We start from the raw sequence: 18,455 nt of genomic DNA, 5'->3' as shown, positions 1-18,455 counted from the left end.
TTTAAATTCGTTAGGCCCCACCCCTTTGGGTCCAGAAGCCCAGAATACCATTCATAGTATAGACCTCGACATGGCTGAGGGTTGACATACTTTTGGCCACGCCCCTTTTGCCAAGAAGCCCCTAAACCCATTGAAATAGCATTGGAGGTTTAAGATCGTTAGGCCCAACCCCTTTGGGTCCAGAAGCCCAGAATACCATTCATAGTATAGAACTCGACATGGCTGAGGGTTGAGGTACTTTTGGCCACGCCCCTTTGTCCTAGAAGCCCCTAAACCCATTGAAATAGCATTGGTGGTTTAAATTCGTTAGGCCCCGCCCCTTTGGGTCCAGAAGCCCAGAATACCATTCATAGTATAGACCTCGACATGGCTGAGGGTTGAGATTCTTTTGGCCACGCCCCTTTTGCCTAAAAGCCCCTAAACCCATTGAAATAGCATTGGGGGTTTAAATTCGTTAGGCACCGCCCCTTTGGGTACAGAAGCCCAGAATACCATTCATAGTATAGAGCTCGACATGGCTGAGGGTTGAGATTCTTTTGGCCACGCCCCTTTTGCCTAAAAGCCCCTAAACCCATTGAAATAGCATTGGGGGTTTAAATTCGTTAGGCCCCGCCCCTTTGGGTCCAGAAGCCCAGAATACCATTCATAGTATAGAACTCGACATGGCTGAGGGTTGAGATTCTTTTGGCCACGCCCCTTTTGCCTAAAAGCCCCTAAACCCATTGAAATAGCATTGGTGGTTTAAATTCGTTAGGCCCCGCCCCTTTGGGTCTAGAAGCCCAGAATACAATTCATAGTACAGACCTCGACATGGCTGAGGGTTGAGATACTTTTGACCACGCCCCTTTTTGCCTAAAAGCCCCTAAACCCATTGAAATAGCATTGGTGGTTTAAATTCGTTAGGCCCCGCCCCTTTGGGTCCAGAAGCCCAGAATACCATTCATAGTATAGACCTCGACATGGCTGAGGGTTGAACTACTTTTGGCCACGCCCCTTTTGCCTAGAAGCCCCTAAACCTATTGAAATAGCATTGGGGGTTTAAATTCGTTAGGCCCCGCCCCTTTGGGTCCAGAAGCCCAGAATACCATCCATAGTATATACCTCGACATGGCTGAGGGTTGAGCTACTTTTGGCCACGCCCCTTTTGCCTAGATATCCCTAAACCTAATGAAATAGCATTGGGGGTTTAAATTCGTTAGGCCCCGCCCCTTTGGGTCCAGAAGCCCAGAATACCATTCATAGTATAGACCTCGACATGGCTGAGGGTTGACAATATTTTGGCCACGCCCCTTTTGCCAAGAAGCCCCTAAACCCATTGAAATAGCATTGGGGGTTTAAATTCGTTAGGCCCCACCCCTTTAGGTCCAGAAGCCCAGAATACCATTCATAGTATAGACCTCGACATGGCTGAGGGTTGACATACTTTTGGCCACGCCCCTTTTGCCAAGAAGCCCCTAAACCCATTGAAATAGCATTGGAGGTTTAAGATCGTTAGGCCCCGCCCCTTTGGGTCCAGAAGCCCAGAATACCATTCATAGTATAGACCTCGACATGGCTGAGGGTTGAGATTCTTTTGGCCACGCCCCTTTTGCCTAAAAGCCCCTAAACCCATTGAAATAGCATTGGGGGTTTAAATTCGTTAGGCCCCGCCCCTTTGGGTCCAGAAGCCCATAATACCATTCATAGTATAGAGCTCGACATGGCTGAGGGTTGAGATTCTTTTGGCCACGCCCCTTTTGCCTAAAAGCCCCTAAACCCATTGAAATAGCATTGGGGGTTTAAATTCGTTAGGCCCCGCCCCTTTGGGTCCAGAAGCCCAGAATACCATTCATAGTATAGAGCTCGACATGGCTGAGGGTTGACATACTTTTGGCCACGCCCCTTTTGCCTAAAAGCCCCTAAACCCATTGAAATAGCATTGGGGGTTTAAATTCGTTAGGCCCCGCCCCTTTGTTTCCAGAAGCCCAGAATACCATTCATAGTATAGACCTCGACATGGCTGAGGGTTGACCTACTTTTGGCCACGCCCCTTTTGCCTAGAAGCCCCTTAACCCATTGAAATAGCATTGGGGGTTTAAATTAGTTAGGCCCCGCCCCTTTGGGTCCAGAAGCCCAGAATACCATTCATAGTATAGAACTGGACATGGCTGAGGGTTGAGATACTTTTGACCACGCCCCTTTTTCCTAGAAGCCCCTAAACCCATTGAAATAGCATTGGTGGTTTAAATTCGTTAGGCCCCGCCCCTTTGGGTCCAGAAGCCCAGAATACCATTCATAGTATAGAGCTCGACATGGCTGAGGGTTGAGATTCTTTCGGCCACGCCCCTTTTGCCTAAAAGCCCCTAAACCCATTGAAATAGCATTGGGGGTTTAAATTCGTTAGGCCCCGCCCCTTTGGGTCTAGAAGCCCAGAATACCATTCATAGTATAGAGCTCGACATGGCTGAGGGTTGAGATACTTTTGGCCACGCCCCTTTTGCCTAGAAGCCCCTAAACCCATTGAAATAGCATTGGGGGTTTAAATTCGTTAGGCCCCGCCCCTTTGGGTCCAGAAGCCCAGAATACCATTCATAGTATAGAGCTCGACATGGCTGAGGGTTGAGATTCTTTCGGCCACGCCCCTTTTGCCTAAAAGCCCCTAAACCCATTGAAATAGCATTGGGGGTTTAAATTCGTTAGGCCCCGCCCCTTTGGGTCTAGAAGCCCAGAATACCATTCATAGTATAGAGCTCGACATGGCTGAGGGTTGACATACTTTTGGCCACGCCCCTTTTGCCTAAAAGCCCCTAAACCCATTGAAATAGCATTGGGGGTTTAAATTCGTTAGGCCCCGCCCCTTTGTTTCCAGAAGCCCAGAATACCATTCATAGTATAGACCTCGACATGGCTGAGGGTTGACCTACTTTTGGCCACGCCCCTTTTGCCTAAAAGCCCCTTAACCCATTGAAATAGCATTGGGGGTTTAAATTAGTTAGGCCCCGCCCCTTTGGGTCCAGAAGCCCAGAATACCATTCATAGTATAGAACTGGACATGGCTGAGGGTTGAGATACTTTTGGCCACGCCCCTTTTTCCTAGAAGCCCCTAAACCCATTGAAATAGCATTGGTGGTTTAAATTCGTTAGGCCCCGCCCCTTTGGGTCCAGAAGCCCAGAATACAATTCATAGTATAGACCTCGACATGGCTGAGTGTTGAGATACTTTTGACCACGCCCCTTTTTGCCTAAAAGCCCCTAAACCCATTGAAATAGCATTGGTGGTTTAAATTCGTTAGGCCCCGCCCCTTTGGGTCCAGAAGCCCAGAATACCATTCATAGTATAGACCTCGACATGGCTGAGGGTTGAACTACTTTTGGCCACGCCCCTTTTGCCTAGAAGCCCCTAAACCTATTGAAATAGCATTGGGGGTTTAAATTCGTTAGGCCCCGCCCCTTTGGGTCCAGAAGCCCAGAATACCATCCATAGTATAGACCTCGACATGGCTGAGGGTTGAGCTACTTTTGGCCACGCCCCTTTTGCCTAGATATCCCTAAACCTATTGAAATAGCATTGGGGGTTTAAATTCGTTAGGCCCCGCCCCTTTGGGTCCAGAAGCCCAGAATACCATTCATAGTATAGACCTCGACATGGCTGAGGGTTGACAATATTTTGGCCACGCCCCTTTTGCCAAGAAGCCCCTAAACCCATTGAAATAGCATTGGGGGTTTAAATTCGTTAGGCCCCACCCCTTTGGGTCCAGAAGCCCAGAATACCATTCATAGTATAGACCTCGACATGGCTGAGGGTTGACATACTTTTGGCCACGCCCCTTTTGCCAAGAAGCCCCTAAACCCATTGAAATAGCATTGGAGGTTTAAGATCGTTAGGCCCCGCCCCTTTGCTTCCAGAAGCCCAGAATACCATTCATAGTATAGAACTCGACATGGCTGAGGGTTGATATACTTTTGGCCACGCCCCTTTGTCCTAGAAGCCCCTAAACCCATTGAAATAGCATTGGGGGTTTAAATTCATTAGGCCCCGCCCCTTTGGGTCCAGAAGCCCAGAATACCATTCATAGTATAGAGCTCGACATGGCTGAGGGTTGAGATTCTTTTGGCCACGCCCCTTTTGCCTAAAAGCCCCTAAACCCATTGAAATAGCATTGGGGGTTTAAATTCGTTAGGCCCCGCCCCTTTGGGTCCAGAAGCCCAGAATACCATTCATAGTATAGAGCTCGACATGGCTGAGGGTTGACATACTTTTGGCCACGCCCCTTTTGCCTAAAAGCCCCTAAACCCATTGAAATAGCATTGGGGGTTTAAATTCGTTAGGCCCCGCCCCTTTGTTTCCAGAAGCCCAGAATACCATTCATAGTATAGACCTCGACATGGCTGAGGGTTGACCTACTTTTGGCCACGCCCCTTTTGCCTAGAAGCCCCTTAACCCATTGAAATAGCATTGGGGGTTTAAATTCGTTAGGCCCCGCCCCTTTGGGTCCAGAAGCCCATAATACCATTCATAGTATAGACCTCGACATGGCTGAGGGTTGACATACTTTTGACCACGCCCCTTTTGGCAAGAAGCCCCTAAACCCATTGAAATAGCATTGGGGGTTTAAATTCGTTAGGCCCCGCCCCTTTGGGTCCAGAAGCCCAGAATACCATTCATAGTATAGACCTCGACATGGCTGAGGGTTGACCTACTTTTGGCCACGCCCCTTTTGCCTAGAAGCCCCTTAACCCATTGAAATAGCATTGGGGGTTTAAATTCGTTAGGCCCCGCCCCTTTGGGTCCAGAAGCCCAGAATACCATTCATAGTATAGAACTGGACATGGCTGAGGGTTGAGATACTTTTGGCCACGCCCCTTTTTCCTAGAAGCCCCTAAACCCATTGAAATAGCATTGGTGGTTTAAATTCGTTAGGCCCCGCCCCTTTGGTCCAGAAGCCCAGAATACCATTCATAGTATAGACCTCGACATGGCTGAGGGTTGAGATACTTTTGACCATGCCCCTTTTTGCCTAAAAGCCCCTAAACCCATTGAAATAGCATTGGTGGTTTAAATTCGTTAGGCCCCGCCCCTTTGGGTCCAGAAGCCCAGAATACCATTCATAGTATAGACCTCGACATGGCTGAGGGTTGAGCTACTTTTGGCCACGCCCCTTTTGCCTAGAAGCCCCTAAACCCATTGAAATAGCATTGGGGGTTTAAATTCGTTAGGCCCCGCCCCTTTGGGTCCAGAAGCCCAGAATACCATTCATAGTATAGACCTCGACATGGCTGAGGGTTGAGCTACTTTTGGCCACGCCCCTTTTGCCTAGATATCCCTAAACCTATTGAAATAGCATTGGGGGTTTAAATTCGTTAGGCCCCGCCCCTTTGGGTCCAGAAGCCCAGAATACCATTCATAGTATAGACCTCGACATGGCTGAGGGTTGACATACTTTTGGCCACGCCCCTTTTGCCAAGAAGCCCCTAAACCCATTGAAATAGCATTGGGGGTTTAAATTCGTTAGGCCCCACCCCTTTGGGTCCAGAAGCCCAGAATACCATTCATAGTATAGACCTCGACATGGCTGAGGGTTGACATACTTTTGGCCATGCCCCTTTTGCCAAGAAGCCCCTAAACCCATTGAAATAGCATTGGAGGTTTAAGATCGTTAGGCCCCGCCCCTTTGGGTCCAGAAGCCCAGAATACCATTCATAGTATAGAACTCGACATGGCTGAGGGTTGAGATACTTTTGGCCACGCCCCTTTGTCCTAGAAGCCCCTAAACCCATTGAAATAGCATTGGTGGTTTAAATTCGTTAGGCCCCGCCCCTTTGGGTCCAGAAGCCCAGAATACCATTCATAGTATAGACCTCGACATGGCTGAGGGTTGAGATTCTTTTGGCCACGCCCCTTTTGCCTAAAAGCCCCTAAACCCATTGAAATAGCATTGGGGGTTTAAATTCGTTAGGCCCCGCCCCTTTGGGTCCAGAAGCCCAGAATACCATTCATAGTATAGAGCTCGACATGGCTGAGGGTTGAGATTCTTTTGGCCACGCCCCTTTTGCCTAAAAGCCCCTAAACCCATTGAAATAGCATTGGGGGTTTAAATTCGTTAGGCCCCGCCCCTTTGGGTCCAGAAGCCCAGAATACCATTCATAGTATAGAGCTCGACATGGCTGAGGGTTGACATACTTTTGGCCACGCCCCTTTTGCCTAAAAGCCCCTAAACCCATTGAAATAGCATTGGGGGTTTAAATTCGTTAGGCCCCGCCCCTTTGTTTCCAGAAGCCCAGAATACCATTCATAGTATAGACCTCGACATGGCTGAGGGTTGACCTACTTTTGGCCACGCCCCTTTTGCCTAGAAGCCCCTTAACCCATTGAAATAGCATTGGGGGTTTAAATTAGTTAGGCCCCGCCCCTTTGGGCCCAGAAGCCCAGAATACCATTCATAGTATAGAACTGGACATGGCTGAGGGTTGAGATACTTTTGGCCACGCCCCTTTTTCCTAGAAGCCCCTAAACCCATTGAAATAGCATTGGTGGTTTAAATTCGTTAGGCCCCGCCCCTTTGGGTCCAGAAGCCCAGAATACCATTCATAGTATAGAGCTCGACATGGCTGAGGGTTGAGATTCTTTCGGCCACGCCCCTTTTGCCTAAAAGCCCCTAAACCCATTGAAATAGCATTGGGGGTTTAAATTCGTTAGGCCCCGCCCCTTTGGGTCTAGAAGCCCAGAATACCATTCATAGTATAGAGCTCGACATGGCTGAGGGTTGACATACTTTTGGCCACGCCCCTTTTGCCTAAAAGCCCCTAAACCCATTGAAATAGCATTGGGGGTTTAAATTCGTTAGGCCCCGCCCCTTTGTTTCCAGAAGCCCAGAATACCATTCATAGTATAGACCTCGACATGGCTGAGGGTTGACCTACTTTTGGCCACGCCCCTTTTGCCTAAAAGCCCCTTAACCCATTGAAATAGCATTGGGGGTTTAAATTAGTTAGGCCCCGCCCCTTTGGGTCCAGAAGCCCAGAATACCATTCATAGTATAGAACTGGACATGGCTGAGGGTTGAGATACTTTTGGTCACGCCCCTTTTTCCTAGAAGCCCCTAAACCCATTGAAATAGCATTGGTGGTTTAAATTCGTTAGGCCCCGCCCCTTTGGGTCCAGAAGCCCAGAATAAAATTCATAGTATAGACCTCGACATGGCTGAGGGTTGAGATACTTTTGACCACGCCCCTTTTTGCCTAAAAGCCCCTAAACCCATTGAAATAGCATTGGTGGTTTAAATTCGTTAGGCCCCGCCCCTTTGGGTCCAGAAGCCCAGAATACCATTCATAGTATAGACCTCGACATGGCTGAGGGTTGAACTACTTTTGGCCACGCCCCTTTTGCCTAGAAGCCCCTAAACCTATTGAAATAGCATTGGGGGTTTAAATTCGTTAGGCCCCGCCCCTTTGGGTCCAGAAGCCCAGAATACCATCCATAGTATATACCTCGACATGGCTGAGGGTTGAGCTACTTTTGGCCACGCCCCTTTTGCCTAGATATCCCTAAACCTATTGAAATAGCATTGGGGGTTTAAATTCGTTAGGCCCCGCCCCTTTGGGTCCAGAAGCCCAGAATACCATTCATAGTATAGACCTCGACATGGCTGAGGGTTGACAATATTTTGGCCACGCCCCTTTTGCCAAGAAGCCCCTAAACCCATTGAAATAGCATTGGGGGTTTAAATTCGTTAGGCCCCACCCCTTTAGGTCCAGAAGCCCAGAATACCATTCATAGTATAGACCTCGACATGGCTGAGGGTTGACATACTTTTGGCCACGCCCCTTTTGCCAAGAAGCCCCTAAACCCATTGAAATAGCATTGGAGGTTTAAGATCGTTAGGCCCCGCCCCTTTGGGTCCAGAAGCCCAGAATACCATTCATAGTATAGAACTCGACATGGCTGAGGGTTGATATACTTTTGGCCACGCCCCTTTGTCCTAGAAGCCCCTAAACCCCTTGAAATAGCATTGGGGGTTTAAATTCATTAGGCCCCGCCCCTTTGGGTCCAGAAGCCCAGAATACCATTCATAGTATAGAGCTCGACATGGCTGAGGGTTGAGATTCTTTTGGCCACGCCCCTTTTGCCTAAAAGCCCCTAAACCCATTGAAATAGCATTGGGGGTTTAAATTCGTTAGGCCCCGCCCCTTTGGGTCCAGAAGCCCAGAATACCATTCATAGTATAGAGCTCGACATGGCTGAGGGTTGACATACTTTTGGCCACGCCCCTTTTGCCTAAAAGCCCCTAAACCCATTGAAATAGCATTGGGGGTTTAAATTCGTTAGGCCCCGCCCCTTTGGGTCCAGAAGCCCATAATACCATTCATAGTATAGACCTCGACATGGCTGAGGGTTGACATACTTTTGGCCACGCCCCTTTTGGCAAGAAGCCCCTAAACCCATTGAAATAGCATTGGGGGTTTAAATTCGTTAGGCCCCGCCCCTTTGGGTCCAGAAGCCCAGAATACCATTCATAGTATAGACCTCGACATGGCTGAGGGTTGACCTACTTTTGGCCACGCCCCTTTTGCCTAGAAGCCCCTTAACCCATTGAAATAGCATTGGGGGTTTAAATTCGTTAGGCCCCGCCCCTTTGGGTCCAGAAGCCCAGAATACCATTCATAGTATAGAACTGGACATGGCTGAGGGTTGAGATACTTTTGGCCACGCCCCTTTTTCCTAGAAGCCCCTAAACCCATTGAAATAGCATTGGTGGTTTAAATTCGTTAGGCCCCGCCCCTTTGGTCCAGAAGCCCAGAATACCATTCATAGTATAGACCTCGACATGGCTGAGGGTTGAGATACTTTTGACCACGCCCCTTTTTGCCTAAAAGCCCCTAAACCCATTGAAATAGCATTGGTGGTTTAAATTCGTTAGGCCCCGCCCCTTTGGGTCCAGAAGCCCAGAATACCATTCATAGTATAGACCTCGACATGGCTGAGGGTTGAGATACTTTTGGCCACGCCCCTTTTGCCTAGAAGCCCCTAAACCCATTGAAATAGCATTGGGGGTTTAAATTCGTTAGGCCCCGCCCCTTTGGGTCCAGAAGCCCAGAATACCATTCATAGTATAGACCTCGACATGGCTGAGGGTTGAGCTACTTTTGGCCACGCCCCTTTTGCCTAGATATCCCTAAACCTATTGAAATAGCATTGGGGGTTTAAATTCGTTAGGCCCCGCCCCTTTGGGTCCAGAAGCCCAGAATACCATTCATAGTATAGACCTCGACATGGCTGAGGGTTGACATACTTTTGGCCACGCCCCTTTTGCCAAGAAGCCCCTAAACCCATTGAAATAGCATTGGGGGTTTAAATTCGTTAGGCCCCACCCCTTTGGGTCCAGAAGCCCAGAATACCATTCATAGTATAGACCTCGACATGGCTGAGGGTTGACATACTTTTGGCCATGCCCCTTTTGCCAAGAAGCCCCTAAACCCATTGAAATAGCATTGGAGGTTTAAGATCGTTAGGCCCCGCCCCTTTGGGTCCAGAAGCCCAGAATACCATTCATAGTATAGAACTCGACATGGCTGAGGGTTGAGATACTTTTGGCCACGCCCCTTTGTCCTAGAAGCCCCTAAACCCATTGAAATAGCATTGGTGGTTTAAATTCGTTAGGCCCCGCCCCTTTGGGTCCAGAAGCCCAGAATACCATTCATAGTATAGACCTCGACATGGCTGAGGGTTGAGATTCTTTTGGCCACGCCCCTTTTGCCTAAAAGCCCCTAAACCCATTGAAATAGCATTGGGGGTTTAAATTCGTTAGGCCCCGCCCCTTTGGGTCCAGAAGCCCAGAATACCATTCATAGTATAGAGCTCGACATGGCTGAGGGTTGAGATTCTTTTGGCCACGCCCCTTTTGCCTAAAAGCCCCTAAACCCATTGAAATAGCATTGGGGGTTTAAATTCGTTAGGCCCCGCCCCTTTGGGTCCAGAAGCCCAGAATACCATTCATAGTATAGAGCTCGACATGGCTGAGGGTTGACATACTTTTGGCCACGCCCCTTTTGCCTAAAAGCCCCTAAACCCATTGAAATAGCATTGGGGGTTTAAATTCGTTAGGCCCCGCCCCTTTGTTTCCAGAAGCCCAGAATACCATTCATAGTATAGACCTCGACATGGCTGAGGGTTGACCTACTTTTGGCCACGCCCCTTTTGCCTAGAAGCCCCTTAACCCATTGAAATAGCATTGGGGGTTTAAATTAGTTAGGCCCCGCCCCTTTGGGTCCAGAAGCCCAGAATACCATTCATAGTATAGAACTGGACATGGCTGAGGGTTGAGATACTTTTGACCACGCCCCTTTTTCCTAGAAGCCCCTAAACCCATTGAAATAGCATTGGTGGTTTTAATTCGTTAGGCCCCGCCCCTTTGGGTCCAGAAGCCCAGAATACCATTCATAGTATAGAGCTCGACATGGCTGAGGGTTGAGATTCTTTCGGCCACGCCCCTTTTGCCTAAAAGCCCCTAAACCCATTGAAATAGCATTGGGGGTTTAAATTCGTTAGGCCCCGCCCCTTTGGGTCTAGAAGCCCAGAATACCATTCATAGTATAGAGCTCGACATGGCTGAGGGTTGACATACTTTTGGCCACGCCCCTTTTGCCTAAAAGCCCCTAAACCCATTGAAATAGCATTGGGGGTTTAAATTCGTTAGGCCCCGCCCCTTTGTTTCCAGAAGCCCAGAATACCATTCATAGTATAGACCTCGACATGGCTGAGGGTTGACCTACTTTTGGCCACGCCCCTTTTGCCTAAAAGCCCCTTAACCCATTGAAATAGCATTGGGGGTTTAAATTAGTTAGGCCCCGCCCCTTTGGGTCCAGAAGCCCAGAATACCATTCATAGTATAGAACTGGACATGGCTGAGGGTTGAGATACTTTTGGCCACGCCCCTTTTTCCTAGAAGCCCCTAAACCCATTGAAATAGCATTGGTGGTTTAAATTCGTTAGGCCCCGCCCCTTTGGGTCCAGAAGCCCAGAATACAATTCATAGTATAGACCTCGACATGGCTGAGGGTTGAGATACTTTTGACCACGCCCCTTTTTGCCTAAAAGCCCCTAAACCCATTGAAATAGCATTGGTGGTTTAAATTCGTTAGGCCCCGCCCCTTTGGGTCCAGAAGCCCAGAATACCATTCATAGTATAGACCTCGACATGGCTGAGGGTTGAACTACTTTTGGCCACGCCCCTTTTGCCTAGAAGCCCCTAAACCTATTGAAATAGCATTGGGGGTTTAAATTCGTTAGGCCCCGCCCCTTTGGGTCCAGAAGCCCAGAATACCATCCATAGTATATACCTCGACATGGCTGAGGGTTGAGCTACTTTTGGCCACGCCCCTTTTGCCTAGATATCCCTAAACCTAATGAAATAGCATTGGGGGTTTAAATTCGTTAGGCCCCGCCCCTTTGGGTCCAGAAGCCCAGAATACCATTCATAGTATAGACCTCGACATGGCTGAGGGTTGACAATATTTTGGCCACGCCCCTTTTGCCAAGAAGCCCCTAAACCCATTGAAATAGCATTGGGGGTTTAAATTCGTTAGGCCCCACCCCTTTAGGTCCAGAAGCCCAGAATACCATTCATAGTATAGACCTCGACATGGCTGAGGGTTGACATACTTTTGGCCACGCCCCTTTTGCCAAGAAGCCCCTAAACCCATTGAAATAGCATTGGAGGTTTAAGATCGTTAGGCCCCGCCCCTTTGGGTCCAGAAGCCCAGAATACCATTCATAGTATAGAACTCGACATGGCTGAGGGTTGATATACTTTTGGCCACGCCCCTTTGTCCTAGAAGCCCCTAAACCCATTGAAATAGCATTGGGGGTTTAAATTCATTAGGCCCCGCCCCTTTGGGTCCAGAAGCCCAGAATACCATTCATAGTATAGAGCTCGACATGGCTGAGGGTTGAGATTCTTTTGGCCACGCCCCTTTTGCCTAAAAGCCCCTAAACCCATTGAAATAGCATTGGGGGTTTAAATTCGTTAGGCCCCGCCCCTTTGGGTCCAGAAGCCCAGAATACCATTCATAGTATAGAGCTCGACATGGCTGAGGGTTGACATACTTTTGGCCACGCCCCTTTTGCCTAAAAGCCCCTAAACCCATTGAAATAGCATTGGGGGTTTAAATTCGTTAGGCCCCGCCCCTTTGTTTCCAGAAGCCCAGAATACCATTCATAGTATAGACCTCGACATGTCTGAGGGTTGACCTACTTTTGGCCACGCCCCTTTTGCCTAGAAGCCCCTTAACCCATTGAAATAGCATTGGGGGTTTAAATTCGTTAGGCCCCGCCCCTTTGGGTCCAGAAGCCCATAATACCATTCATAGTATAGACCTCGACATGGCTGAGGGTTGACATACTTTTGGCCACGCCCCTTTTGGCAAGAAGCCCCTAAACCCATTGAAATAGCATTGGGGGTTTAAATTCGTTAGGCCCCGCCCCTTTGGGTCCAGAAGCCCAGAATACCATTCATAGTATAGACCTCGACATGGCTGAGGGTTGACCTACTTTTGGCCACGCCCCTTTTGCCTAGAAGCCCCTTAACCCATTGAAATAGCATTGGGGGTTTAAATTCGTTAGGCCCCGCCCCTTTGGGTCCAGAAGCCCAGAATACCATTCATAGTATAGAACTGGACATGGCTGAGGGTTGAGATACTTTTGGCCACGCCCCTTTTTCCTAGAAGCCCCTAAACCCATTGAAATAGCATTGGTGGTTTAAATTCGTTAGGCCCCGCCCCTTTGGTCCAGAAGCCCAGAATACCATTCATAGTATAGACCTCGACATGGCTGAGGGTTGAGATACTTTTGACCACGCCCCTTTTTGCCTAAAAGCCCCTAAACCCATTGAAATAGCATTGGTGGTTTAAATTCGTTAGGCCCCGCCCCTTTGGGTCCAGAAGCCCAGAATACCATTCATAGTATAGACCTCGACATGGCTGAGGGTTGAGATACTTTTGGCCACGCCCCTTTTGCCTAGAAGCCCCTAAACCCATTGAAATAGCATTGGGGGTTTAAATTCGTTAGGCCCCGCCCCTTTGGGTCCAGAAGCCCAGAATACCATTCATAGTATAGACCTCGACATGGCTGAGGGTTGAGCTACTTTTGGCCACGCCCCTTTTGCCTAGATATCCCTAAACCTATTGAAATAGCATTGGGGGTTTAAATTCGTTAGGCCCCGCCCCTTTGGGTCCAGAAGCCCAGAATACCATTCATAGTATAGACCTCGACATGGCTGAGGGTTGACATACTTTTGGCCACGCCCCTTTTGCCAAGAAGCCCCTAAACCCATTGAAATAGCATTGGGGGTTTAAATTCGTTAGGCCCCACCCCTTTGGGTCCAGAAGCCCAGAATACCATTCATAGTATAGACCTCGACATGGCTGAGGGTTGACATACTTTTGGCCACGCCCCTTTTGCCAAGAAGCCCCTAAACCCATTGAAATAGCATTGGAGGTTTAAGATCGTTAGGCCCAACCCCTTTGGGTCCAGAAGCCCAGAATACCATTCATAGTATAGAACTCGACATGGCTGAGGGTTGAGGTACTTTTGGCCACGCCCCTTTGTCCTAGAAGCCCCTAAACCCATTGAAATAGCATTGGTGGTTTAAATTCGTTAGGCCCCGCCCCTTTGGGTCCAGAAGCCCAGAATACCATTCATAGTATAGACCTCGACATGGCTGAGGGTTGAGATTCTTTTGGCCACGCCCCTTTTGCCTAAAAGCCCCTAAACCCATTGAAATAGCATTGGGGGTTTAAATTCGTTAGGCACCGCCCCTTTGGGTACAGAAGCCCAGAATACCATTCATAGTATAGAGCTCGACATGGCTGAGGGTTGAGATTCTTTTGGCCACGCCCCTTTTGCCTAAAAGCCCCTAAACCCATTGAAATAGCATTGGGGGTTTAAATTCGTTAGGCCCCGCCCCTTTGGGTCCAGAAGCCCAGAATACCATTCATAGTATAGAACTCGACATGGCTGAGGGTTGAGATTCTTTTGGCCACGCCCCTTTTGCCTAAAAGCCCCTAAACCCATTGAAATAGCATTGGTGGTTTAAATTCGTTAGGCCCCGCCCCTTTGGGTCTAGAAGCCCAGAATACAATTCATAGTACAGACCTCGACATGGCTGAGGGTTGAGATACTTTTGACCACGCCCCTTTTTGCCTAAAAGCCCCTAAACCCATTGAAATAGCATTGGTGGTTTAAATTCGTTAGGCCCCGCCCCTTTGGGTCCAGAAGCCCAGAATACCATTCATAGTATAGACCTCGACATGGCTGAGGGTTGAACTACTTTTGGCCACGCCCCTTTTGCCTAGAAGCCCCTAAACCTATTGAAATAGCATTGGGGGTTTAAATTCGTTAGGCCCCGCCCCTTTGGGTCCAGAAGCCCAGAATACCATCCATAGTATATACCTCGACATGGCTGAGGGTTGAGCTACTTTTGGCCACGCCCCTTTTGCCTAGATATCCCTAAACCTAATGAAATAGCATTGGGGGTTTAAATTCGTTAGGCCCCGCCCCTTTGGGTCCAGAAGCCCAGAATACCATTCATAGTATAGACCTCGACATGGCTGAGGGTTGACAATATTTTGGCCACGCCCCTTTTGCCAAGAAGCCCCTAAACCCATTGAAATAGCATTGGGGGTTTAAATTCGTTAGGCCCCACCCCTTTAGGTCCAGAAGCCCAGAATACCATTCATAGTATAGACCTCGACATGGCTGAGGGTTGACATACTTTTGGCCACGCCCCTTTTGCCAAGAAGCCCCTAAACCCATTGAAATAGCATTGGAGGTTTAAGATCGTTAGGCCCCGCCCCTTTGGGTCCAGAAGCCCAGAATACCATTCATAGTATAGAACTCGACATGGCTGAGGGTTGATATACTTTTGGCCACGCCCCTTTGTCCTAGAAGCCCCTAAACCCATTGAAATAGCATTGGGGGTTTAAATTCATTAGGCCCCGCCCCTTTGGGTCCAGAAGCCCAGAATACCATTCATAGTATAGAGCTCGACATGGCTGAGGGTTGAGATTCTTTTGGCCACGCCCCTTTTGCCTAAAAGCCCCTAAACCCATTGAAATAGCATTGGTGGTTTAAATTCGTTAGGCCCCGCCCCTTTGGGTCCAGAAGCCCAGAATACCATTCATAGTATAGAGCTCGACATGGCTGAGGGTTGACATACTTTTGGCCACGCCCCTTTTGCCTAAAAGCCCCTAAACCCATTGAAATAGCATTGGGGGTTTAAATTCGTTAGGCCCCGCCCCTTTTTTTCCAGAAGCCCAGAATACCATTCATAGTATAGACCTCGACATGTCTGAGGGTTGACCTACTTTTGGCCACGCCCCTTTTGCCTAGAAGCCCCTTAACCCATTGAAATAGCATTGGGGGTTTAAATTCGTTAGGCCCCGCCCCTTTGGGTCCAGAAGCCCATAATACCATTCATAGTATAGACCTCGACATGGCTGAGGGTTGACATACTTTTGGCCACGCCCCTTTTGGCAAGAAGCCCCTAAACCCATTGAAATAGCATTGGGGGTTTAAATTCGTTAGGCCCCGCCCCTTTGGGTCCAGAAGCCCAGAATACCATTCATAGTATAGACCTCGACATGGCTGAGGGTTGACCTACTTTTGGCCACGCCCCTTTTGCCTAGAAGCCCCTTAACCCATTGAAATAGCATTGGGGGTTTAAATTCGTTAGGCCCCGCCCCTTTGGGTCCAGAAGCCCAGAATACCATTCATAGTATAGAACTGGACATGGCTGAGGGTTGAGATACTTTTGGCCACGCCCCTTTTTCCTAGAAGCCCCTAAACCCATTGAAATAGCATTGGTGGTTTAAATTCGTTAGGCCCCGCCCCTTTGGTCCAGAAGCCCAGAATACCATTCATAGTATAGACCTCGACATGGCTGAGGGTTGAGATACTTTTGACCACGCCCCTTTTTGCCTAAAAGCCCCTAAACCCATTGAAATAGCATTGGTGGTTTAAATTCGTTAGGCCCCGCCCCTTTGGGTCCAGAAGCCCAGAATACCATTCATAGTATAGACCTCGACATGGCTGAGGGTTGAGATACTTTTGGCCACGCCCCTTTTGCCTAGAAGCCCCTAAACCCATTGAAATAGCATTGAGGGTTTAAATTCGTTAGGCCCCGCCCCTTTGGGTCCAGAAGCCCAGAATACCATTCATAGTATAGACCTCGACATGGCTGAGGGTTGAGCTACTTTTGGCCACGCCCCTTTTGCCTAGATATCCCTAAACCTATTGAAATAGCATTGGGGGTTTAAATTCGTTAGGCCCCGCCCCTTTGGGTCCAGAAGCCCAGAATACCATTCATAGTATAGACCTCGACATGGCTGAGGGTTGACATACTTTTGGCCACGCCCCTTTTGCCAAGAAGCCCCTAAACCCATTGAAATAGCATTGGGGGTTTAAATTCGTTAGGCCCCACCCCTTTGGGTCCAGAAGCCCAGAATACCATTCATAGTATAGACCTCGACATGGCTGAGGGTTGACATACTTTTGGCCACGCCCCTTTTGCCAAGAAGCCCCTAAACCCATTGAAATAGCATTGGAGGTTTAAGATCGTTAGGCCCCGCCCCTTTGGGTCCAGAAGCCCAGAATACCATTCATAGTATAGAACTCGACATGGCTGAGGGTTGAGGTACTTTTGGCCACGCCCCTTTGTCCTAGAAGCCCCTAAACCCATTGAAATAGCATTGGTGGTTTAAATTCGTTAGGCCCCGCCCCTTTGGGTCCAGAAGCCCAGAATACCATTCATAGTATAGACCTCGACATGGCTGAGGGTTGAGATTCTTTTGGCCACGCCCCTTTTGCCTAAAAGCCCCTAAACCCATTGAAATAGCATTGGGGGTTTAAATTCGTTAGGCCCCGCCCCTTTGGGTCCAGAAGCCCAGAATACCATTCATAGTATAGAGCTCGACATGGCTGAGGGTTGAGATTCTTTTGGCCACGCCCCTTTTGCCTAAAAGCCCCTAAACCCATTGAAATAGCATTGGGGGTTTAAATTCGTTAGGCCCCGCCCCTTTGGGTCCAGAAGCCCAGAATACCATTCATAGTATAGAGCTCGACATGGCTGAGGGTTGACATACTTTTGGCCACGCCCCTTTTGCCTAAAAGCCCCTAAACCCATTGAAATAGCATTGGGGGTTTAAATTCGTTAGGCCCCGCCCCTTTGTTTCCAGAAGCCCAGAATACCATTCATAGTATAGACCTCGACATGGCTGAGGGTTGACCTACTTTTGGCCACGCCCCTTTTGCCTAGAAGCCCCTTAACCCATTGAAATAGCATTGGGGGTTTAAATTAGTTAGGCCCCGCCCCTTTGGGTCCAGAAGCCCAGAATACCATTCATAGTATAGAACTGGACATGGCTGAGGGTTGAGATACTTTTGGCCACGCCCCTTTTGCCTAGAAGCCCCTAAACCCATTGAAATAGCATTGGTGGTTTAAATTCGTTAGGCCCCGCCCCTTTGGGTCCAGAAGCCCAGAATACCATTCATAGTATAGAGCTCGACATGGCTGAGGGTTGAGATTCTTTCGGCCACGCCCCTTTTGCCTAAAAGCCCCTAAACCCATTGAAATAGCATTGGGGGTTTAAATTCGTTAGGCCCCGCCCCTTTGGGTCTAGAAGCCCAGAATACCATTCATAGTATAGAGCTCGACATGGCTGAGGGTTGACATACTTTTGGCCACGCCCCTTTTGCCTAAAAGCCCCTAAACCCATTGAAATAGCATTGGGGGTTTAAATTCGTTAGGCCCCGCCCCTTTGTTTCCAGAAGCCCAGAATACCATTCATAGTATAGACCTCGACATGGCTGAGGGTTGACCTTCTTTTGGCCACGCCCCTTTTGCCTAAAAGCCCCTTAACCCATTGAAATAGCATTGGGGGTTTAAATTAGTTAGGCCCCGCCCCTTTGGGTCCAGAAGCCCAGAATACCATTCATAGTATAGAACTGGACATGGCTGAGGGTTGAGATACTTTTGGCCACGCCCCTTTTTCCTAGAAGCCCCTAAACCCATTGAAATAGCATTGGTGGTTTAAATTCGTTAGGCCCCGCCCCTTTGGGTCCAGAAGCCCAGAATACAATTCATAGTATAGACCTCGACATGGCTGAGTGTTGAGATACTTTTGACCACGCCCCTTTTTGCCTAAAAGCCCCTAAACCCATTGAAATAGCATTGGTGGTTTAAATTCGTTAGGCCCCGCCCCTTTGGGTCCAGAAGCCCAGAATACCATTCATAGTATAGACCTCGACATGGCTGAGGGTTGAACTACTTTTGGCCACGCCCCTTTTGCCTAGAAGCCCCTAAACCTATTGAAATAGCATTGGGGGTTTAAATTCGTTAGGCCCCGCCCCTTTGGGTCCAGAAGCCCAGAATACCATCCATAGTATAGACCTCGACATGGCTGAGGGTTGAGCTACTTTTGGC

The sequence above is a fragment of the Crinia signifera genome, chromosome 3 (assembly GCF_055691185.1).
Source record: "Crinia signifera chromosome 3, ASM5569118v1, whole genome shotgun sequence".
NCBI lineage: Eukaryota > Metazoa > Chordata > Amphibia > Anura > Myobatrachidae > Crinia > Crinia signifera.
Note: the sequence above shows the minus strand (reverse complement) of the source record.